Source organism: Coturnix japonica, chromosome 2, assembly GCF_054131305.1.
Source record: "Coturnix japonica strain WE chromosome 2, WE-NBRP24, whole genome shotgun sequence".
NCBI classification, from domain to species: domain Eukaryota; kingdom Metazoa; phylum Chordata; class Aves; order Galliformes; family Phasianidae; genus Coturnix; species Coturnix japonica.
This window is the reverse complement of record NC_140664.1, coordinates 65,345,876-65,371,215: the sequence shown is the minus strand read 5'-3', so window position 1 is coordinate 65,371,215 and position 25,340 is coordinate 65,345,876. Positions and strand designations below refer to the sequence as shown.

The 25,340-nt window shown below is 40.2% G+C and overlaps 1 protein-coding gene across 5 annotated transcripts in view; it reads right to left on the bottom strand.

Annotated features, from left to right (window-relative positions):
• Window positions 1-11,824, bottom strand: part of TPPP (tubulin polymerization promoting protein) — a 47,760-nt gene extending 35,936 nt beyond the window's left edge. For 3 of the 5 annotated variants that reach the window (XM_015854850.3, XM_032442535.2, XM_085540072.1), the window contains exon 1: window positions 11,762-11,824. The gene's annotated coding sequence lies outside the window, so the exon portion shown is untranslated. Of the gene's footprint in view, window positions 1-10,767; window positions 11,407-11,761 lie in introns of those variants that run through there. The other 2 variants (XM_015854852.3, XM_032442534.2) reach the window with 2 other exon arrangements.
• Between the last annotated feature and the right edge of the window lie 13,516 nt (window positions 11,825-25,340).

The following is a 25,340-nucleotide window of genomic DNA, read 5'->3' as shown; positions in this document are numbered from 1 at the left end:
TCTACGCTAACTAAAGTAGAAAGTCAAGGCAGATCAAAACAGGCGATTTACTTTTTTCCTGGGGCTAGAAAAGATTAATGGATAGCCCTTTTCTTGTTGAACCACAGTTACAGGTTGCTTCATAAATTCTGTAGTGTAACAGCAGTTACCTCATTTATGTAAACTCCAATCTACCCTCAACTAAAAATCATGTTTCTTAACAATACAAACATTTGAAAGAGAAAACATTGATTTACATATTACATTATAAGGCAAAGAATTGCAAAACACTGAATATGCAATCAGATTTTTAATCCGGTCAGATCCTTTAACAGTATTTGGTTATCAATGAGAGGAACAGATTGTGCAGCTGTGAAGAAATGTTCTCTCAAAGACAGCTACTAAAAAGCCCGTTCATCAAAAAATCCAAAGCAAAATGTAGTTTTGATTCTTCCTTACCCCTTCTCCCTACATATACCCTGAAAGTGATTAGAAGGTGCTTGCTAGCTCCCACTAGAAAGGAAGACTAACAGTAACCTGAGGAGGAAGCACAGCAGAGCTATAAGTAGAAGTGACAAAGAAACTGGCTACTCTAAAAATACCAATTCTAAACTCCGGTTAAACAAAATTGAGTCAATTTTTTAAAATTATAAACTATATAATAACAATTACAGTTAAACAAGAACTCCTTTTATCACTGTTTAAAAAGTCTAGTATGCAGTTAAATAATACCACATTGCCAGAGACAGTAAAGGTAGGCAAAGAGGGATTAGCCACCTAACCCATCCTCTCCAAATATTTATGGCTCCAATCTAGTCAGCCATAGAAGATATTAAGGAGAAGTTATAAGCAGATGCTAAGAGTTCAGAAGGGTTTGTGGGGGAAAAAAAACAACAACAACAATTTCCAAGAATTGGGATTCCAGAAACACAGAACAACTGGAGTAACTATAGGAACATCGAGAGGGCATGTAGGGATGCAATGAGGAAGCTAAGGCCCAATGTCATGAGAGATCAAGGACAACAAGAAAGGCGAGCCTATAATTACAGGAGGGACATCACAGTTTCACTATGTGAATAGTGGAAGGAAAACTATAGAAAATGTGGGCCTTCTGCTTAATGAGGCTAGTGCTCTGATTATGGAGGACACTAAGAAGCTGGACTTACTGAATGCCTTCTCTGCTTCAGTCTTCACTGCTAAGACTGACACTCATGAATCCAGACCCTGAAGAGAGCCTGGAGAAAGGGGGACTTCCCCTTGGTCAAGGACAATCTGGTAACAGATTGTCTAGGCAAATCTAAGGCGCAGAAATCCACAGGCACTCATGGAATGCACCCATGAGTACAACAGAGCTGGCAGAAGTAAGTGCCAAGCCACTCTGAAAGGTCATGAAGAATGGGAGAAGTGCCTTAGGACTGGAGTAAAGCCCATGTCATTCCAATCTTCAAATACAGCAAGAAAGAAGAGCCAGGAAACTACAGGAGAATCACCTTGCACTCCTCTTTTCCATGAGAAGGTGATGGAACAGCTTATTCTGGCTGGCATCTCCAAGCAAGTGGAAGGAAAAAAAAAAAATAAATAAAAAAAATCCCAACTCCTACAATTCTGTAATTCCCCAAATGACAAGTAGTTAAGATGACAAAAGCCCTATGAACTAAAGAAAACTTTCAGTTCAGCCAGCCAAGAAAAACAGGATTCTGCTATGACCTTAAAAAGGTCACAGCCGTTCTAGTATGTTTGATCATGTCAAACATTCTAGCGAACACTCAAGGAAACAGCAGCCCCAAATCTACTGGTTTATTGTGAACTATAAAATAAAAACAGGGGAATAAAAGAGAGACATGCTAGATAGATTCTTTGCAATTCACTTAGCAAAGTCAGCAAGTTGAAGTACAGAGAAAAAAAAAAACAAAAAACTTAAACTTAAAAATACTTAAAGAGATAGTAAGCAGGAGGGGGACCGACTTTTTATATGGGTAGATAGTGGTAAGGCAAAGGTAAGAAGAAAGGATAAGATATCCTTGCAAAATAAGATCTGAGTAAAATAACTGGTTAAATAAACTTATATTGCAGGTATATGGCAGGAGGTGCTAGCTTAGCACAGGGATGTAAATCTATTATGCTGGACAGAACAATGAGTGATAGACTTTGCAGGACACAAAGACAGTTCTAGCTGGGCAAAACAACAAACTGCATCCTGATTACAATGTATAAATAAAGAAAACTAAGGAGGGTACCTTCTGGGGGGAATGAGCATACAGTCCTTGTTCTGCCAAGGGTCTCTAAAGTACCTTCCTGGCCTCTTTAGTGCCAGGTGATACCTCTCCACACCTACATTCTAACCTGTGGGTCCTGCCAAGCTACCAGAATTACTAAAGGTATTTCTTAGACGATCTTAAAATGGAAAGGTTTTAGAAAGGCTTTTAGAAAACACTGCGAAGAATTCTGCCCACAGGCACACAACAGCTTTACACTGTTTTCACTTCCATCCTCCTGTTAATGCTTCCTGCACGTGGTGTTGGTAAGCATGCAATTGCTTAAGGCACACTTTTTATCAGAATCTGTTACTGTACCTGTGGTAGTACTTACGCAGTGCACCACAAAAAGGTGCCACACAATGTTTGTGAAGATCTTCTATTCAGTTCAAGGAAAAAAAAAAACCAAAAAAACAGCAGTTTTAAGAAGATTTAAAGGGTTGCAATTTTTATGTGAATAAATTGGATTTGTAAATGTTATCAAACTCTGTAAACCACCCAAATTTTACAACTGCATCTGTATTTGACCTATTTTCCCCATTAACTATAAGTCATTTTTCAATAAAGGGAATTGTCATTTATTTATTTTTTATCTGTAACTATTTATGCCAAACAAAAACAGCAGTGAAAGTACAGCAGATGGAATCTTTTTCCCACATTTTGTTATAAACATTCAAGCTGAAGGAAGAGATAAACCCACAGAGTAATAAAACCACCTACTAATAAGGTGCAGTGTCTTATACAGCATTAAGGCTTAAACTTCCTTCACATCAATCAGTAGAAATCAGATTTCACTCTTTATCTGAGTTCTGCTTTGGGCATTTTTCTCCAGACATGACAATGAACCACCTATTTTCCCCAGTGCGTAACACAGACTGAAAACAAGCAGCGAACACTAAAGACAAGCATAGCTAAAAACTCTATTTTACTTACCTTCACTTATATAAAATTAAATCCTCTTACAGGTTTTGAGTAACCACATGGCCAAAACGTGAGTTCTCTTTAACAGTAAATATGTATTTAGTGCTATGGACACTACTCCCTATATCATGAAGCTGCATTAAGAATTTCAGCTGGAAACACACTCTTACCTTAGCAAAACAATATGCCATACTACTGCAGATTAACATGGTAGGCAGCTAAGCATCACCCAGCTGCTTACTCACTACTTCCCTCCCCACCAACTGGGTAAAAGGAGAGAACTGGAAACAAAATTGAACAGAATTGAACTGAGACAAAAATCTATTTACTAAGTCAAAAAGTAAATACACGTACACAAGGGCTGATCCAAAAGTTATGTTAGCCTGTGGCATCAGAAGTGCATGTTGGTACTATGGTATTGAAGGCTGAGGTTTATTGAAGGTATTGAGGTTGAACCTTCAAGCCAACATTCAATTAAATTTTGTTGTTCTGGTACATACGTTTTATCTACATATACAAACCAATTAATATCTATTAGTACAGTTTTAAATTTTAAAATGGACTTCAAAAATCACTCAGATAACTTCAGCAGTGATATCTGAATGTGCGCAGGCGTTAAAGTACTACTCTTTTCATACTTATGAAGCAATAAGTATCAGTATTTTTAAATACAAAGAAACAAATTATATTTCATATGTGTATATAACCACAATGCAATTACCATCCTTTAACCAACTGTCCACCAACCAACGCCCCACTACAAACCCTTTTTTGCACTAAACACCCAGCTAATCCCAAGCAGCAGTGAGCCTGCAGCCAATTCAGAGATTGTGAATGGGAGACAGATGTGTAGAGCCATAATCTGCCAATCCCTACAAGAAAGAAAGCAGGGGACACTCTACCGGTAGCAGTGGATCCCCTAGGCTATCACCATCAGGTAGAAAGAAGGGACCTAAGAGACAAGGAAGAGTGGAAACAGGTCCCTCTTTGGGGTGGATGAAGCTCTGGAACATGAAGGACAGGCAAATGAGTATGCTGATGAAGGTCCATCCAACGGTTGTGTAGGGTGCCTCAGTACTCCCATGCCTCAGTACTGCCTCTGCCAAGAACGAAACATGGGTAATTGCCATAAGCACCTCCCTTCTGAGGGGAAAGGGGGTCTGATATGCTGACCAGTCCCTATCCACAGGAAAGTCTGCTGCCACTCTGGGGCACAGGCCATTACCAGAAAACTCTCTAGTCTGGTATGGCCCTGCAACTAGTACCAACTTCTGGCAGTTCAGACTGGCAGACACAAACTCAAGGAGAAGCCTGAGGGCTATCAAGAGGAATTTGAGTGCACTGTGTTGGTTTTCTTGAAGGAGCAGGAGCTCAGGTAATCTTTTCTTTGATCCCTTCAGTAGCATAGAAAAATACTAAGAGGAACAGGAAAGCCTACCTGATCAACACATGGCTAAAAGGTTGGTTTCACTGAAGGAATTCTTGTTTTTGATCATGGCGTGGTTTATTTGGAACCAGACTTGCTGGCAACAGATGGAAAAAGCGTTTTAGCCCAGGAGTTAGCAGGCCTTGTTGACAGGACTTAAAATAGGTTTGAATGGAGAAGGGGATAAAACCAGGCTCACTGGAGATCAGCCTAAGGAAAGAGTGCCTAGGTTAGGGGTAAGAGCAATAGTCCAGCTGATGCACATCTACAGTGACACACAGTATGGGCAAGAAACAGGAAAATCTAGAAGCTATCATGCAGCAGGAAAATTATGACTTAGTTACCATCACTGGAACATGGTGCGATCACTCTCATGACCAGAGTGCTACAACTAAAGGCTACCATCTCTTTTGGAAGGATAGACAAGGAAGGAGGACAGCAGGGTAGCTCTCCACATTAGGGAGTGTTTTGATGTGGTGGAGTTCAGTGCTGGAAATCATAATGTTGAGTCCTCATGGGTAAGGATTGAGGGGGAAGGCCAATAAGACTGACATCCTTGTGAGAGTCTGTCATAGACCACCCAACAAGAATGAAAAACCAGATGAAACATTCTACAAGCAGCTGGCAGAAGTTATGTAATCACCAGCTCTTGTTCTCATGGGGATGTTAACTTAACAGATACTTGCTGGAAATACAATACAACAGAGAGAAAGCAGTCTAGAAGGTTCCTGCAGAATGTGGAAGATAAATTCCTCAAACAGCTGCTGAGAGACACTGCCGGGGAAGCATCCTGTTAGACTTGCTGTTTACAAAAAGTCTTGTGGGAGACACAGTGGTTGGAAGCTGTCTTGGGCACAGCACCCAAAAAATGTTGAGAGTTCTCAAATCCTGATGAAGTCAGAAGAGCAGTCAGAAAACTGCTACCTTGGACTTCTTAGAGGGCAGACTTTGAACTGTTTGGGACATCAGCTGAGAGAACTCCTTGGAAGTCAGTCTTGAAGGGAAAAGGTGTACAGAAAGGCTGAATATTGCTCAAGAAAGAAGTCTTTAAGGCACAAGAACAGGCTGACCCTGTGTGCCATAAGATGTGCTGGCAGAGAAGACAACCAGCCTGGCTGAACAGGAAGCTTTCACTGAGGCTCTTAAGAAAAAACAAAAAGCAAACAACAACAAAAACAGTTTATCATCTTCCAGAGTATGGTCAGGCAACTCCAGAAGAATAGAATGATGTTGCTTGGATACACAGAGAGGAAATTAGAAAGGAGAAAGCCCAGCAAGGGCTTTATCTGGCCACCACTGTTAGAGATAATTAAAAAAAATGTTTTCTTAAACACATTAACAGCAAGAGGAGGGCCAAGGAGAATTTCCTGCCTTTATTGGATGCAGTGGATAATATTGCCACCAAGGGTAAGACTGAGATTCTCAATGCCCTCTTTGCTTCTGCCTTTAGTAGTCAGACCAGTCATCGACAGGGTATTCAGCCCTCTAAGCTGGAAGACATGGATGGGGAGCAGACTAAACCCTCCCATAACTCAGGATGAAACAGTTAGCAAACTGCTGCTCACCCAGACTGCCACAAGTCCATGGGGCTAGACAGAATCTGCTTGAGAGTACCAAGAAAGCCAGTAACAGTGATTGCACATTTTCCACCTTTTATCAATCCTGTTCAACTGGGGAGGTCTCAGATGACTGGAGAATTGTCAGCCTGACACTGATCTAAAAGAAAAGCTGAAGGAGGATCTGAGTAACTGCAGGCCTATCAGCCGAAATTTGGTATCCAGGAAGGTCAAGGAGCAGATAATTTTCAATGTAATCACACAGCCTGTGTGGGACAACCATGAAATTACACCTTGCCAGCATGAGTTTGTGAAAGGCGGATCCTGCTTGACCAACACAATCTCCTTCTATGATCAGGATACCTGCCTGGTGGATGAATGAAGGACTATGGATGTAGTCTACCCAGACTTCAGCAAAGCCTTTCATTCTGTTTCCCACAGTATTTACCTGGAGATTCTATCAGCCCAAGGCCTGGACAGGTGAGTCTACACCTGGAATGCTGTGTTCAGTTTTGGGCCCCTCACTACAAGGTAGACACTGAGGTCCTGGAGCGTATGCAAAGAAGGACAATGAATGAGGAGCAGCTGAGGAAACAGAGTTTAGTCTGGAGATAAAGAATGCTCAGGGTATCCCCTGCTTACCACTCACTACAACCTGAAAGAAATCTGCAGGCAGGTGGGAGTCATCCCCCTTTTCCCAGAGAACTAGTGATAATACCAGGGAAGATTTAGGTTGTATACTAGGAGAAATTTCTTCTTAGAAAGACTGGTGAGGTGCTGGAACAGGCTGCCCAGGGCAGAGTCACAGTCCCTGAAGGTTTTCAAAAAAAGAGTATATGTGGCACTTCAGAACATGGTTTACTAGGCATGGCAAGTCTGGGTCGATGGTTTTACAAGAAGGTCTTAAATAACTTTTTCCAACCTTAATTCATCTATGATTCTATAAATTCCCTACTGCTATATAGCCTTCCACGTGATGTCACGTGGTATGGAAGAACTTTGTGCCATATTCAGCTGTCAGTTATCCTGGTTCTGCCCTGCTACAAGCCCACCAGTGCACCATAAAGGCAGTGGTTCTTCCCCACCAAGTAGTCTGGCCCGACTCCAGGCAGGCACCCATCACTCACCAGCAACCAATGTACTATTAACACTGTCTCTCAGCTGAAACCAATACACAGACTCTGATGTTAAATACTCTATTTAAGAAAAACCTCAGAAAACACAGAAAAGCACAGAAATTATTTTGTCTACTGACAAGTAGTTGTTAATATTCCTTTTCTAAAGCCATCACTATATGCTTAAGTAATTACTTCTGAAATATCATCAAATACTGACAAAATTAAGTTTAGGTTCTTAGTGTATTACATTCCTCTGTTCCAAAGAATAGCTACATAAAACAACACTTTATATATACATAAATAAAGCATCTATATGCATATACACAAACTAATTTATCAGCAATGGTTCTAATGAAACCTTTTTTAAAGCATATTTCACTTGACAACACTTCCACACCATTTTTTTTGTCTCCCTAGATTACTCATAAGTAGCTCAACAAAATAGCACATCCCACCACCGTATCTTTCACATAATGTTTCAACTATGAAGAAATCAGCATCAATACAGGCATCCTTCAGATATTTACGCACAGGCAAGCTACCACATTTCCACACTTCTCTCCCGTCCCCCATCCCCCACTATATTCCATACAAAAATCCCACTCAAGTATTCATCCTTAGTTCTGCTGAAATGCCACTTGTTATCAAACAAAGAAATAGAGCACAAACATTCATCAGTTCCACACACATGCAACGATACAAGAAGTATCTAGAATAATTTTCACAGAATAAAGTAAATAAAACATTTTTCAAAAGGGAGAAAAAGATAATCACATTCAAACAACATAATTTCTTACAGTATATCAAGAAAATACTTGGGAATCACAAGTCCAAAAAGACTAGAAAACGACAGCTATTTCTGCACTAGTTAGCTGTATAACTTATAAAGAACATGTTGAACCTATTCTCACTGTAAGATTAGTTAAGCACAAGTTCTCCGACTTTCATTAGCTAGCTGTGAAATTATACTATGTATGTAGTTCTTTATACACTATCCATCAACTCTTCCCACCACTATCATCCAAACAAGAATACCAATTTCAGCTTCAACAGAGCCTTTTCAAAGTATTTATGCAAAAACCCAAAGTCATAATGATCTGTTCCATGAAGGAGATTAGAGACATGCAGTTGGAAGACTGCTTCAGACAATATTAAGATGGGGAGCTTCATATAAATAAATAGGTGAAAAATGTCAAGAAAGCATAGTTGATGGTATTGACAAGGATAAATTTTAAGCAAGGAAAAAAAAAAATACAGAACTAACAGAAACTTACAGGGCTTGAAAGCACTCAGACTTAAAAGTACAAAACATTACCTATGATCAGGGAATAGAAGATGGTGCAAGAGCCACAAAATATCAGAACAAGATATCGTACAAGAGATATTTAATGAATTCTATAAATGTAACTTGTCAGGTGAAAGAAATCAGCTAAATAAGGTGTCCAACTAGTTTTGTAGAGAAACTGCATTATTAACAAAAAAATCACTGTATTACAATAATTTATATCCCTGATCACAGCTCCCAGGAACAATGGCAATAAAAATTATAAGCAAAAAAATTTCCTTTCAACTAACTGGCAGGGATATCTAAAAGCATTTAGATCCAGGTACAGTACATAACTTACTATCCTCGGGGTATAAACTTTTACTTAATTGCATGGACAACTTCCCGCACTGAGAAGCAGTGGAATATAAGAACATGGAGTCCTAGACACTTAAATGTGTATATAGCAAAACTGATCTAAGTTACTGTTTAAAGCTTCTAATATACGCTTATGTCAGCATGGCAAAGAAAGAGTAGGGGCAAAAACTATACACTTCCATTTACTTTTAGTTATGCAAAGCACAGTTTGTTTTCAGAAAGTAAAAACACCCTGCATGTCATTTGCTGAAAAGAGTTCATTTAATTTATGCAAGGGCATAAATATACAAGTAGAAACAGCAATAAAGTAACTACACCATGAGAAAGACCATTTTTGCAGCAAGTTTCTCCTCTATATAGGCTTATGAGCACAATCACATTATCACACTGAAGACTTACATAATCAAAATATATAATCCATGAAAAATACCTTACAGCTTATTTTGTTTCTTAGCTTAACTTCAAGAGAAAGTTACCAAATTTAAACATTATACGGCTTATTCTCTAAAGCACTCCTAGATGCAATAAGCATATCTCATCATCTCTACATGTACTAAGAATACGTTTATTTTAACATCAATCAACATTGCTGCCTGCCTGCCTCCCTCCTTCCTTCTTAAGAGAGCCATCTTTTTTTCCAGTTAATCTCGCAGTATAAAAGTAAAAACAACCTCTAATATACATTTGCTGACAGAAAGTAAACAGAATGAACACATCTGTGATTAAAATAAGATTTAAAAACAAACAAACAAACAACACAGCCAATACACAGCATTAATGAGGCAACTACTTACTGGATGTGCATTTCCATTTATTTACAGGGGAAAATGTGTACACTGCAGGAGATTGTCACATGAGTTTTATCTGAAATTTGATCCTTGCATGGCATGCTGCCCAAGCATTGCACTGCACTATGATTTAATAACAGGCATACACTTCAACAGTTATAAATAATGATGTGCTTGCAGGTATATGAGACTGTGATCCAAAGAGGTACGAAAGCATTCAATAAAGTATTTTATTTTGGTTTTGGGAATAGTGAGGTTGTGAAAAGGAAGGATCTGTAAATAACAATTTGAAAAGGAAGCAGCTTGTCACTAAATGACAAAAAAAAATAGCCATTGTCACCTTAAGAATATATATATATATATATACACACACACACACGTGGTATACATCTGATAAACAGTCATGTTAATTTAAGCCTGAGGCTGTGAGAGTGTCTCTTTCCATTTTTTCTCCATGTTTTTACAACTCTAGGTGGAAAAATATATATATATATATATATAATATAAACATACATATATATATAAATAAACAAGTCACCAGTCCTCTATGCTCCACTATCATGCTAACACTTGTCAGCCTTCTCAGTACTATAAAAGGACACTAATTACACTAGTCGACGAAATTGTTTGAATGCTCAATAAAAGTCAGTGAAAATAAGCCAATTTGCTGCTCTGTACAATGCAAACTTGTCTGTGTTCCATTTTGGGCCAGGGGTTGATTCTTCCCTCTTGCAGTTATGCAAACCTCTGTCAGTATGAATTTCACCACTACTCACACCTGCCTATGTCAATAGGTAAATTGCTTGTCAGCAGCATCTACTGCCAGATTCAAAGCTGTCAGCCTCTAAGATGCACACTTTTCATAGAAGTGTTCAGCACCTTCCAGCAGACTGACAATTTTTCTGATGAATAATTTAACAATGGCACTAATCAGGACTGAAGATACACTTGCAACCACTGCTGATTTACTGCTTGTTGTTTTTTTCACCGAGGTTGAAAAGAACTGATTAATTCACATCATTTTGTTATTGTGCCGTATTTTTTTACCCTGGCAGTTTTTCTGCCTACACCCAGCTTTATACCTGCAGGTTGTTAAGCTGCAGCCCGTAGTCTCCTAGACCAGATGCTATTTTCCATGGAGGACACCACAAAGAGGTAGTTCTCAGCAAAGCCCCTTGGGTATTTTGAAAAAAATAAACAAAAATGAAACCAAGTCCTTTACCAATCTCCACAAAAGCAGGCGATCACTCGCTCTACGCAAGAAGGCAAAAAAAGGCAACTGCAGGGGATGAGGTTTTTACTGTTGTCTTCAACAGCATATCGGCTCCAAAGCACGGATGAACAGCAATTTACTTGGTCTCCTGAAGGCGCAAGGAGATAGATGCCTGCACCTAGACCCGAGCTAACCAGCTACCCACAATAAGCCGACAGCACTGCCCTTCCATAGAGCTGTTTAGCGCAGCGTCCTCGGAAGCCGGAGAGCCATCCCATCCTCCGCCGGACGGGCTGCTGCTGCACTTCTCCACTCCCGTGCGGCAGCAGGAGCTCCCTGAAGACGCGGCTGCTCGAAGGGCCCCATCCTAACATGATGGCAACGGGAATAAACGCAACTTCACACACAGCCCCTCTTCTTGCCCCTCCGCGGGGTGGGGCGGGGGATCGTGGGGAAAAGGATATGGCAGGGGAAAGAGAGGTAAGGGAACGATGGTAACGCGCTATGCCTGCAAAAAGAAGCAGCCACTGTCTTGTCACAGCCCCCCGAGACCGTTACATAACGGCAGCAAGGAGCACAGCGCTGCGCAACCCTTTCCAGTGCGGACAGAACTCCGGTCCCAGCGAGGCACAGCAGGCAGAAACAACGACGCCAACGCGCCCGCTCCCTTCCCTTAGGGCTACATTAACCGAATGCAAATTAATTAGCCAGCGCGCCGAAAAGGGGCGAGAGGTGGGAAAAAAAAAACAAAAAAAAAAACATACCAGTGAAGCATGACCGTTCAAAAAAAAGAAAACGAACATAAAAGACGGACTTAGGAAGCTGACCCTGCCTCAGTCGCTCCGCAAGAAGCGCCCACTTACCACCGGCTCACCGAGGGAGCGACAGCTCCTGCCAGCTCAACCTGACTCTCGCCTATAGACTCTGACGCTACCAGCAGCCAACCCCGAGCTGGCGCAGCGGCTCAGTCAGGCTCTACCCTCTCGGCAGCGGCATTGGCGAGCGCCCGGTACCGCCTACTCGCCCTCCTCTGCCGCTCGTCCCCATAGGCCGGACGGGCTGTCCAGCTGGCGGCCGCTCCCGCCTCCCACGAAGCGTGAGGTAATGAATTAACGTAGGGGCAGCTGCTGCCTTAAATGGATGGTTATACGCTGTGCCGTCTCCCTTCTTTCTGCTCGTTACCCGGTGCTCGGCAGTAGGTGGGCAGGGAGAGGTGGAGATGAAGCCGCGCGGCCGGTAGGGGATGGCTTCTTTACCGTTCCTCTTGTTAAGAGCTGGGAGAGACACGGAACAGTTGGGTGGGTATACCCACACGCAAATCTGCATCGGGAGGCCTGGGAATTGAGGCCGGGTTCAGCACCTTCTGCCTTTTCTCTCGTCCCAAGGAAGATGCAGAGAGCAGGGCACAGTGCCAGTCTAGAAACCTGAGCCTTGCAGGCTTTGTCGGGTTCCGATGGCTGACCAATTAATTGCACCTTAAACACTGCTTGTTAACAAACAACTAAAAATATATAGCTTTAAAACAACTGGGTTGGGCTGGGCTGTGCAATGCGTTAGGTGTTCCTCAAAACCTCATGAGGACACTGGAAGCTTACTCTCTGTGAAACTTGAGCTGACCCAAGTCACTCCCTGCAACTGAGAAACAGATCAACTCCTAAAAAAAACCATGCAGAATCAGAATTAACCAGATTTGATTGTGATAGAATTCAGGCAAATCACGCAAATTTATGTGTGTTTCACCATCATCAGTCAACATGGATTCACCAATGGGAAATCATGCTTGAACAATCTGGCAGCCTTCTATGATGTCCTGACCAGCTGGGTGGATTAGGAGAGAGTAGCAGTATTACCTGATTTGACGTCAGCAAGGCTATTGATACTATCTCCTATAGCATCCTCACAGGTAACCTTAGGAAGCATAGGATATATGAGTGGAGAGTAAGTGGACTGGGAATTGGCAAAACTTGAAGGGTCTTGATCAGTGGTGCAGAATCTAATTGGAGGACTGTAGCCTAGCAGTGTTTGCCAAGGATTGGTACTGGGTCAAGTCTTGTTCAGCATCTTCACCAATGGCCTGTGTGAAGGCATGTATACAGTCCACCACAATACTCAAGATGTGGCCTCACCGGTGCTGAGTACAGAGGGATGATTGCCTCTCTGCTCCTGCTGGCCACACTATTTCTAATGCAGGGCAGGATGGCATTGGTCCTCTTGGCCATGTGGGCATGCTGCTGGTTCGTGTTCAGCCAAGTATTAACCAACACCCCCAGGTCCCTTTCCTCTTCACAGTCATCCAGCCACTCATCTCCAAGACTATAGCACTGGATAGGGTTATTGTGGCCAAAGTGCAGGACCCACCACTTGGCCTTGTTGAACCTCATCCCATTCACCTCATCCCAGCAATCCAGCCTATCCAGATCCCTCTGAAGGGCTTCTCTACCCTCAGGCAGATCAACACCATCTCCCAGCTTGGTGTCATCTGCAAACTTACTGATGGTACTCTCAATTCCCTCATCTAGGTCATCAGTAAAGATATTAAACAAGATAGGCCTCCATACTGACCCCCTGGGGACACCACTTGTAACAGGTTGCCAGTTGGACTTAACTCCATTAACCACTACCCTCTGGGCACGGACCTCTAGCCAGTTCTCTACCCAAAGAAGAGTGTACCTGTCCAGGCCACGGGCAGCCAGTTTCCCAAGAAGAATAGTGACAGAGACCATGTCAAAGGCTTTGCTGAAGTCTAGGCAGATTACATCAACAGCCTTTCCCTCATCTACCATTGTGCCCCGGTGGCGCAGTGGTAGGAATGCTGCTTTGCAGCACCAGGGCCCGGGGTTCGAATCCCCCCTGTGGTGCAAGTGGTAGAAGTGCTGCTCTGCTACACAGAGGCTCGAATCCCGGGGGCTGGACTCGATGATCTCTAAGGTCCCTTCCAACCCGCACGAGACTATTACTATTACTACCAGTCTGGTCACCCAGTCATAGAAGGAGATGGGGTTGGTCAAGAATGACCTGCCTTTCATGAATCCATGATGGCTGGGCCTGGCCCCCTGGATGCCACACACGTTCCATGTGACTTCACCCAAGATTATTTGCTCCATAACTTTCCCTGGTACCGAGGTCAGGCTGACAGGCCTGTAGTTCCCCAGATCCTCCTTATGGCCCTTCTCACATCTTCTGACAAGTCATCTTGTTTCCCTCTAGCTTATCAGGAAAGTAATGCCTTCTATTTTGTTATGTTGTCTTACAATGTCAAAGATTAGTGTTGGTGGTATGACCAGTATTGTGAGTGCTGTAAAAAGTATGTTAACAGCAGTAGGAGCAATAGGAGAACTGAAGATAAAATCACTCTGTTACCTGATGAGGATGGTCACCTCACACACAGAGATGCAGATGATGCAGAGAAGCTTCATGCCCTCTTTCCATCTGCCTTCAATATTGATTATGGACTTTGAGACCACTGGAGTGCTGAGCTGCAGGACTTTTAGTGTGGAAATAATGAACTCCCAGTCAGCTCCAAACCTGTGCAGGATTTTTTCCAGCTGGATGCATAGAAGTGTATAGGGCCTGATGGGATTTATCCCAGGGTTCTCAAGAGAGCTGGCCTATGTCATCACAAGACCTCTATAAATTATTTTTCAGTGGATTGGGAATCAGGAAAGGTCCCAGTCAACTGGAGGATGGCAAACATAGCCCCAGTTTTTAAGAAGAGCAAGAAAAAGAGATGCTGATAATTACAGGCCTGTCAGTCTCACCACAGTGCCTGATAAAGTTACTGAGATTATTCTGGGACTTACTGAAAAACACCTGAAAGACAATGCAGTGATTGGTCACAACCAATCCAACGAAGTTCATGAGGGGAAAGTCCTGTTTAACAAACTCAATCTCTTTTTGTGACAAGAGTTTCCCATCTATTTGACCAAAGGAAGCCGGCTGATATTTTTATTTCAACAAAGCTTTCAGTATTATTACTCACAGTGTCCATGTGGACAAAATGTCTAGCATACAGCCAGACAAAAATATAACACAATGGGTAAACAGTTGGCCTGTGAGTCAGGCTCAGAATGTTATAGTAAATGGTGTTACATCAGACTGGCAGCCAGTCTGTAGCGGAGTTCCTTTTTATGGCCAGTTCTCTTTAATGTTTCAATCAATTACTTGGATGCAGGACTTGAACTGGTACACTAAATAAATCTGCGGATAACTCCAAGCTGGGAGGAGCCAGTGACTTCCTCAGTGGCAGAAAGGCTTTGCAGTGAGATCTTGACAAATTTGAGGGCTGGACTGTTATTAACCACATAAAGTTTAACATAAGCAAGTGCCAGATTCTGCACTTGGGGCTGGACAGCCCTGGATATAATAATTTACAGATCAGGAGAGAAGAGGCTAGAAAGCAGCCCTGCAGAAAGGGATCTCAGGGTTCTGGTTGACAGCAGGTTGAATATAAGACAGTCCAAAGGGCAAATCAAACTACCTTCATAAAATATGATAACTTTCAGATCATTCTATTTCTGTGTTAAGATTAATACCTCCTATACTTCAAAGCAGGAGACTGGACATTCTTTTGTTGCCTGCGTTTACTTTCTTAAACTCAAGAAAGCAGCCATCAGTTATATTTGTTTATTGTATTTTTATTCAAAAAATAAAATAATGTGAATGCCACATTCATGTATTCTGCAGCAGTATCTACATTTACTTTACATGAGAAAATTACACTGTTATAGGAAATACCCTCGAGTTCCCAGAAATCTTATCTCATTCCTGCCCAAGGAATGACTTTTCTCAGTCCTGAAAATCATCTTTTCAGTTTTACACTAATAAATCAATATTGCTTTGCCATAGAAGATGGCATTCCTGAGTGTAGTCTAGCTCTCAGGTGAGACTGATTCTATGATTCTATGATTCTTGATTGGTTCATTCTCATCCGGAAGTCTGTTCCTTCACAAGAAAGAAAGACCATGACCTTGAGATCTCACTATGTTATCCTAAGATCGGCTGCATTTCCCTAGAGGTTAGTACAGCTGTGTTTGTAGGCAGTAGCTGTGGCTGGAGGATACCATGAATTTTCTTATCACAGACTACTGTGATAGTTCAGCTGTGACATGATCTGATGATTCATCTGTGTGACCTAGCATTTTAAGTTCTATTTTCCTCTTCTAAATAACTATTTGAAAACATTATTGATCAAATATTTTCTCACACACACTCTAATGTTCCAAAGCCACTCCAGCAGGAGCATGTTTCTTTAAGACCTAGGAGTGGAGCAGAGCCAGGGCATGGGCTATACGCTGACTCCTACAGGGCTCTTGCAGTGCAAAGTTCCTGAACACTCCTTTATACAAGCTTCAGTTGAAGAATGAACTCTGTTGCCTTTGAGCTGATGCCTACAGATTAGGGAAAATCTGGTCCTACAGTTTTCCCTTCCCAGAGCTACACAGTAAGAAAAGTACAGATTTCATGCTGAATTCCAGAATATTACTCAATTTAATTAACACTAGAAGTACACAGACCTATTAAAAATGAAATGGTACATTTCTCCACTTTATTCTGTCCATCAGCCAATGCACACATCTAATTTCCACAGCTGACAGATTCTTTTTAAATTGCCATACTTCTTGCTTGCCATTTCTATACTGCTTAATGTAATATTAACTATTCAGATTTTGTTGTTGTTGTTGTTGTTATATGTTTTTTTCCATTTTTCTCAGAAGAGAAGAGCTACTTACCCCAGTTTCTGTTTTCCGGTCAGAAGGAAAGATAAAACTGTTTGCAAGTCACTAGATATCCCTTCTTCTTTTCTGCTTATCTGCAGTGTGTGCTCCCTACTGTCTCAACTTCAGCAAGAAGGCCATTGGCTTTAAACTCTCTCTCATTTATTTGGTTTATTGTCTTCAGTCCCAATTGAATTGTATTTCTGCTATTACAATTAGTAAATTAACTTTCCTCCTCAGATTGTTTTTGTTTTCAAACTACTATTATTCCTCTCCCTTTGTGTTCCTTCCCAGCCCTCTTCCCACCCCTCCTGTTTTTGGGCCAGTGGGCCTGTGGGCCTGCTGTCCCCCTGTCATGGATGCAGAGATATCAAGAAATAACTCCATGGCCTTTTTTAAAAGCCACTTCTTGGAATATTTACAGGAACTCACAGTCAGTCGAGTCTACTTGAGAATTCTTTCATCTGCTGAAAATCAATTTTCCAAGTTACATGAACAAAATATTGTTATCTGCATGTGCGTACAACATACATTTTGACAGTATGACCTCCTATGTTACACAGAGTTCACTCCTTTGCAACTGTGTGTTCAGTCTTAGTCATTTCAGTCCTTTGAGGAGTGACATGGAGTTCAAAATGAAAGACAAAAAGCTTACCAAGATTGCTTAGGTAATAGAAGAAGCCCTTTGGGTACCCACAGTGATTTGCTGCTAAAATCTGAGAAGGTGGGACTTTTTAATACAGTTAGCTTAAATTACTTTGTGTTAGCAGAAATGAGAGTATATGAAGCCTTTTTCAAAACTACTGGTTTGTGCATCTCAGTTGTCACTCACTGCCCCAGTACTAAATACTCCAGTTTGCTTTGTGTAAAAATAAGACTGCTTTTAACTCTGATATTTTATAAAAGACTACTCTTAACAACTATTCATTGATTAGGAATTGAAATGAGTAAAAATGTAGACTTGTGATATAATGAGGTGATTGTAATTCAAGCAGTTACCATGTCATCTTCATTCTTGGCTTATACTTTCCTTCTTTATTTGCTTTATGACAAAGCAAACTTTGTTAGACTTCAATCCATCATCATGAATATACACTGGTACTGCGTGTGACCTATTGTAATTTCTAGAATGAAAGTGTGATGTTCTTGCCCCACCGACATTAGGTTTTTAACCATTAACTTAAAAAGAGTCAGCATTCAGTTTGCCATTTCCTTGCTTCCTCATGTGTATTTACTAAAAAGAGTTAGAGACAAACCGGTTTTAGAAAAACATTCCAGTTCTGTCCTGTAATGCTTAGTGAGTATGTGTTTAGACATGACAAGAAGCAAAAAGCCATGTACAATAAAGCTTCTCACATTCTGTGCTTTTACTTGATTTGGTCTAATGTCACATTTTGCCATCTGTGTTCATTCTTTATAAGTATTTTAAAAGCTGAACCCTACTCTTCAGCTAAGCTTCCTTATATATTGCAAACAAAAACCAGACAATTAGAAAATACAATGCAAACAATGACAACTAGAATAAAAATCATGGCAAGTAAAATCTCAGAGTAGCAATCTGTAAACAGAATCTGGGATGCTCTTGGTTGGTTGAAGAATTCCAGCAAAAGAATGATGCACCTTTAATGAAGGCAGTGGCAGACTGAATGGCACTTGTTTTAAGGTTAATCTGCTGTTTGAAAACTATGAGCATGACTTCAGAATGGAAAACCTAAAATAAGATTAAATGCCTTCTATGCCCTGCAATGATTCACTGCAACAACAAAGAAGTGTTTTCTTGTGTATAAAAATGGAGGTTTAGTTAAGATAAAATTTAAAGAAATTTTTCTGGTCAATAGTGAACCCCTTTTGCTACCCAGTGGGAGAAAAGATCGTTCTTTTCACACTGATAGGCACAGACATACTCTGTCAAATTTTGCAGAAGCTGACCAGGATATCTTTGACTCCAGGCATTTAGATTAGACTTACACCACTGTTCCACTACTTTATCAGAATGTAAGAATGAAATGTCTCTAACAGTCTGTTTCATAATCTTACATGTCAAAGTGCTGCTAACGGTATGTTTGTTTGTGTCAGACAAAGAGTGGAAGGATCTGAGACATGGAAACATGCTCTGCTTCTTCTGCTCTAAATACTGAAAAGTCCTGTCATGAAAAACAGCAGATAGGTATAATGCAGAAATTGGCTTTAAACTATCCCCATCGTGAACAACTAGAAGACATTCAAAGACTCAAGTATGAGGAAAAGCTCAGAGATGTGGAACCATTCTGCCTAGAGGAGAGAAGGCTCAGCAAGAGTCTTATTAATGTTTGTACCTGAAAAGAGGGCGAAAAGAAGCCAGGATCTTTTCAGTTGTGCCTGGAGGAGCAGTGGAGATGACCTGCAGAGGATCTGCCATACAAGTCATATCCAACGACCAACTACACAATTTGCATTTTTGCCTTACCAATCCCCAGCATGGGATTGGGCTTTTTCTGCAGTAGTCTCAGATTACAGTTAAATGATCACTAAAATCATATCAACTAAATAGCCCAGAGCAAACAGTTTGACAGCTTTGGGCTTTTGGGTTGGATACAAAGCCCATTAATGAAAATAATAATAACTAGTGTTCTGAATTTATCAGATATACAGAGTGATATTTGATGAGATGTAAAACAAGCAAAAAAAGAACTCCTTCATTACTAAATTATCAAACCAAAACAAAATGTTTCAACACCAAAAATTTATTTGATATGCTCTCCATCTCTTTTATTACAGCAGCACCACAGAAAAGTTTCTTATATAACAGAGCACAATCTTCCATGGCCACCAATCTGATAAAACTTTTTGTGTGCTTTTTCTGATGGTCAGAAGAAAAGGCTATACTGAGTGGTGTAGATCCATATTTTGGATTGTAGTGAATTTTAGTTTAATAAGATATCATAGAATCATATAAAGTTTGGGAGTGGGAGCTTACAGATCATCTGGTTCCAACACCACTGCCATGAGTGGGAACAACTTCCACTAGACCAGGTCACTCAAAGCACCACCCTACCAGGCCACAAACACTTCCAGAGATGGATCATTCAAAACATTTCTGGGAAGCAAGTTCCTTGCCTCATACCCCTCACTGTAAATAATTTTTTCCTAACATTAAATCTATCTCTTTTTAAAAATTATTTTATTTAAAGTTATTACCATTTGTCTCTTAATTTCTCAATAGAAATTCCCTCTCTAGTTGTCTTGTAGACCTCCATTAGGTAAGAGAAGGAGATTATAAGATCCCCCTGGAGAAGAGAGCCTTATCTTCTCAAGGCTGAACAACCCCAAATTTCTCAGCCTATTTTCATAGGAGAGATGCTCCAAGCATCTAATCATACTCATGGCCCTCCTCTGGACTCGCTTCAGCAGGTCCATCTTACGCTGGTGGCCCCAAAGCTGAACAGAATATTCTAGGCAGGGTCTAATTTGAGGGAGTAGAAAGGGAAAATATCTCCCTTGACCTGCTGGTCACATTTATTTTGATACAGTCCAAGATATACTTGGCTGATTTTCTCCTATAGTGTGCAGTATTTCAGTGTCTCAGTCCTTGCCTTCAGATTCTGTGACTAAGTGTGTCCAAATTTCTTGATACCATCAAACCAGACAGTGTTTATTCTGGGCTAAAGTTCATCTCTGCAGCACTGGTCATTTACATTTCACATTTATTCTCATACTGCAGTATGGTTCTATTCCTCATATAGTGAATGTTTGGGTGCTCATTTGCAGGCCTTTTATGTTTATCTAAAAGAGGAGAGTGATTATTTACTGATAGTAGTGAAAGATGGGACCTGCACCTACTCATTAAAAAGCCTTCAAGTCCGTAATGAAATGGGGACCATACTGTTCAGTTCTTCATATCTAGGTCACATTATGGCTCCGGTTTTAACTCTTGTTTTCAAATAGTTTAGTTGCATAAGCAAATTAAATGGAGATATGAATAAGGTTCAGTCACTCTCTCCAACTGAAGTATGTCTCATATATGTCAGATTCACAACTAGAAAGTTTATTAACAGTTCATTAATTTTGGGCTAGTTGAATAAATCAGCTGAAGAAAGTAGCTTCCAGAAAAGAAAGCAGGTGATCAGCTTCATATTAATTTTTCATTTCTGCTCTCATGCTTAGGCATAGGAAGAAAAAGCACAGCCAAGAAGACATAAGAGAAAAATGATCCTTAAGAGCCATTTCAAGACCACTAACTACTCACATCAAAGCAGGAATAACTCTGAGGTTGCTTGATCACAAATCTGGAATACTGGGCCAATATACATTATGGAGCCCATAACAGGAGCCATGGCAAGACTGCTGAAAGCTGTCATAATCTCCTTTGTAAGATAGATAATAAAAAAGAAGGCTAATTTATTAATGAAAATTATTTATCTTAATGCTAATGCATTAATGCAGTAAAAAATTTAGAACACTTTACACTAAAGATTTTTTAAAAAAATTAAATATCTACCTTATTTCAAAAAGGACTATTAAATGTATATTTCTCAACTTTATAAAAGTTACATACTTGGTAATGCAAGATTACAAGTACTGTGCATGTCAATACACTGATTGTAACAAGCTAGTGGATTTACAGCCCAAACTAGCAGCAGTAAGATTTCTTCATGCATTTAATGCTCTTTGAGCTATTCTTGTCCTTACTGTTGGTAGAAAAACAAAGATCAGTTTGTAGAATGCATCAGACATCTATCTTAGAACAGAGCCAACAGCTAAACTGATGAAGTCATGAGAGAATGGATTCAGATCATAAGTAAACAAGGTTTACTGTTGAAAACATGTGACCATAATTACTAGTAAAAGTCCGAAGAGCATGCTCATGTGTTACCTTCTTTCTGCTAGTTGTCTTTGCTGTTTTGCATTGTTCTTGTTTCGTGTGTAGAGCAAAAAATTTTTTTCTCCTACCTCCCTCCCTCTTCCTCTGTTTCTTCCTCTGATGGAATACATTTTGACACTGGCTAATCAGTACTGAATAAATATTTGAGTTAGATGGCAAAAGACAGGCTTCTCTAATCTACAAGCACAGATGAAGGCAATGAGATATATGCCCTAGTGGTGACTATGTGATTAAAATCAGTATTTTTGTTTAAGGGAAGTAGGCAGACTTGTACTGAAAATAAATCTTCCCTTTCTGGCAAACACATTGTGCCTGCACCAGCAGGATATCACGTTGAAGGATATGTTTCTCTTAATCAGAGTCAATAAAACAGAGTAAGGCAAGTTTTCTTGTCCACTCCTCCACTGGGTGATTCATGGTTTAACAGTTCATTAATGAAATGATGGTTCCATGGGCTGCATAAGATTGTTCCTTTCCAAGTGTTAGTTTTCAGAGCCAGTTCTAATCAGATAAGTGGTGAGGATACAATCCTTTGTTGACAACAACAAAGATATGCAAAATGTAACTATGGGACAGAGTTATACTCTGTGATATCAAGTACCCTAGCAACCGACATCTACAAATAACAGATGGAAAATATATTCTTTTTATTCTTCCACTGAATTATTGTTTTTATTCTGAGAATACTGCATTCATTTACAGGGATTTCTCACTGTAAATGAGTCTCACTAAAAAGCTCTTAAGTCAAATATTTCACATATAGATAGACAACTTGGTCTTGGAGAGCTGCCCTGGAGTGATGCAACAAACACAAGGTCTAATCTCTTTTGGATAAGGAATGATGTCAACAGTAGCTATATTAACAAAGAGGCTAATAACTGGTAAAGAAAACCCAAAGAATTGAATGAGTGAAGGTACGCCACCAAGAGACTAGTGCTAGAAACTAAGGTTTCTACAAAGAAAGAAAGAAAGACAGAAAAAAAGAAGGAAAGAGAAAGAGAAGGAGAAGAAGGAGAAGGAGAAGGAGAAGGAGAAAGAGAAGGAGAAGGAGAAAGGAAAGGGGAAGAAAGGGGAAGGGAAGAAAAAGGAAAAGTGATGTTACATTCTTTGATTTATAAAATAAATCCTGTACTACACAGAATGTGTGCTAGTTTCATGAATTAATCACCTAGCACAGATCTCTGCAGAAACAAAATAAATACCGTGCCTCTGTGTGTATATTGGTTATATATGTTATATGTTGATATATGTTGATAACACACCAATGCTTTAGTTGCTGTGCAGTGCTGTATAGAGCCAAGGACATCTCAGGCTTTCAGCTTCTTGTACTGTCCTGCCAGCAATGGGTCTGGGGGGGCACAAGTTGCTGGGAGAGGACAGAACCAGGGCAGCTGACCTAAACTGGCCAAAAGGATTTGCTGTATCATATAATATCATGTGAAAGAAATATAAACCTGGGGTGTTGGCTGGAGTGGCAGCTGCTGCTTGGGCATCAGTCAGCAGGTGGTCTTGCGTGTCACTTATTTTGTACATGTATATATATATATTGTCACTATTATTTCTCTCTTCCTTTTCTTAGTGAATAGCATTTATCTCAGCCTGCAAGTTCTACTTCTTTATCTTTTTCTCCTGATTCCCTCCCCCATCCCACTGGTAAATGGGGAGAGAGCAAAAGGCTGTGGGATGTTTAGCTGCCTGCCAGGTTAAAGCACAACAGCATTCCACTTTTATGGATCATCTTTTCAAATTCAGAGATACACTTGGTGTCTGGATTTAAAACAATGTACAGGCACATCTAGGGGTGCTGGAATTCTTAGTAATACATACCTATGGAGGGAAGAAAGAATTCTTGCCAGAGATAAGTGATATTCAGTATTTGATCACTGGCCACATACATCTGAACACCTTTTCTGGACAGATTTACAATATCTGGATTTCCATACAAGATTTCAAAAGGACTGGCTCCTTCTCCAAGTCTAGGTGTTATTTGAAATTTCAGTGCCAAAGAGGGAACTTCTACCCATTTCAAATGTCTTTCTGGTCATAATTTTTCTATCTGTTCTATTTAATGTTTGATTCATTCTATCTTCCTGATAACTTGACCGAGGTTTCTTTGTGGTATGTAAATACCATTTCATTTGCAAGAACCTAGATACTCTTTGGGTTATTTCTGCTACAAAACGAGGTCCTACATCTGATGAGAGACCTTCTGGAACACCAAATCTTGGAATTATTTCTTTTAGTAAAAATTTGATTACTTTGCTTGTTTTGTTGGCTCAGCACTGGAATGCCTCAGGCCACCCTGAAAAAGTGTCAACCAAATACAGTAAATATTTATACTCATTACACTTCGGTAATTAAGAAAAATCAACTTGCTGATATTCCCCAGACACAGTACCTCTTTTTACTTCTCCTTGGTGATTGGCGGGAGGTGGTGGGTGGAGAAGGGGAAGGAAGTGAGTCTCCTATTAATTTTAGGGTTATTTAAAAGACAAATCCTGCACCTCTGGACAATACTCTTGGCAATCAATAATGTATTAATTCCCAAAATGAATCTTCTTATTGCTTCAACTGAGATTCTATCCCTATTGGCTGGCAAGGGTATTAGTTCTGTTTATTCTTGCAGGGTTACAACTGCACATCCAGAGCTTTCTGCTCCTCCTCAATCACAAAACTGCTTCCATCAACAAACAGCTCCCAGTCAAGATTTTTTAGAGGGACAGAACGTAGGTCTGGCCAGCTGGGATATACTTGTTCAATTTCTTACAAATACACAGCTCCCTTATTCACAGGAAAAAGTGATGCAGAATCTAAAACACAATTAGTAAAGTAGTTGACCTGTTCCTACTTTGCCATTGTTCTAATCCTTACCATTGCTCTAATCCTTGCCAGTACATTACCAAACATAGTAGAAGTGTACTTGTGTCCTTGGGGAATCACCATTCAGCATAGCCAAGTCTTCTGTCCCATTGTTGGACTTTCTCATTCAGAAAGAATTTCTGGTGCTGCTATTTCAGAGAATGCTAAATAAAGAATCTTTCAAATCTAAAACTGTAAACATTACTATTAGTGCTAGTTGTCAACAACATGTAGGAGTTTGTTACTACAAGATGCGCATGACTATTTGATTACTAGCTCTCAAATCTTGCACTAATGGATAATCATGAGAACATAGCTTTTTAACAGGTAAAATTAGAGTATAATATTCAGACTAGCATTCTTGTAATAGTCAATACCTTACAAAATTCTCATTTACAAGTTCTATCCTAATGTGGGCCTCCAGCTTCATAGTAAACTGTTTTTGTTTTATTTGTTGAACTCCTGACTTCAGTTTTTTTTACCAGTTTGACAGACTTGGCTCTTCCAGGCTTTTCTGGCCCCCACACAGAAGCAACTACTGCATCCATGATTTCAAACAGAATTTCAGTCTTCTATTTATCTTTGCTCTCTTCAGAATTCCTGTAATAGACTTGAGCCTGCAAGGTGTGTATCCATGTCTTTTTCTTATCAGAAGTTAACAGAATTCCTAATTTCTTCTACAAATCCTGTCCCATGAGATGTAAAGGGAATTCTGGCACATACAAAAATTCATGAGTTAAAATCTTACTTCCAATTTCATGTCTAATTGTTTACCAAAAAATGTTTAACTTCCAGCTTTCCCATGGCCCCAGCTACTGGCATTGAATACTTACTTAAAGGTCCTTTGCAGCCACTTAGAATAGAATAAGTAGCTTCAATATCTACTAAAGGAGTCAGTAATTTAATTTCTCAAGATCCTCCTCTAAATGTCCCTCTTCATCTTTGGCTTACAGCTTACACTGTTGCTGCTGTCAGGAAGCTTGACTTCATTTTTTTGCTCTTCTGTGT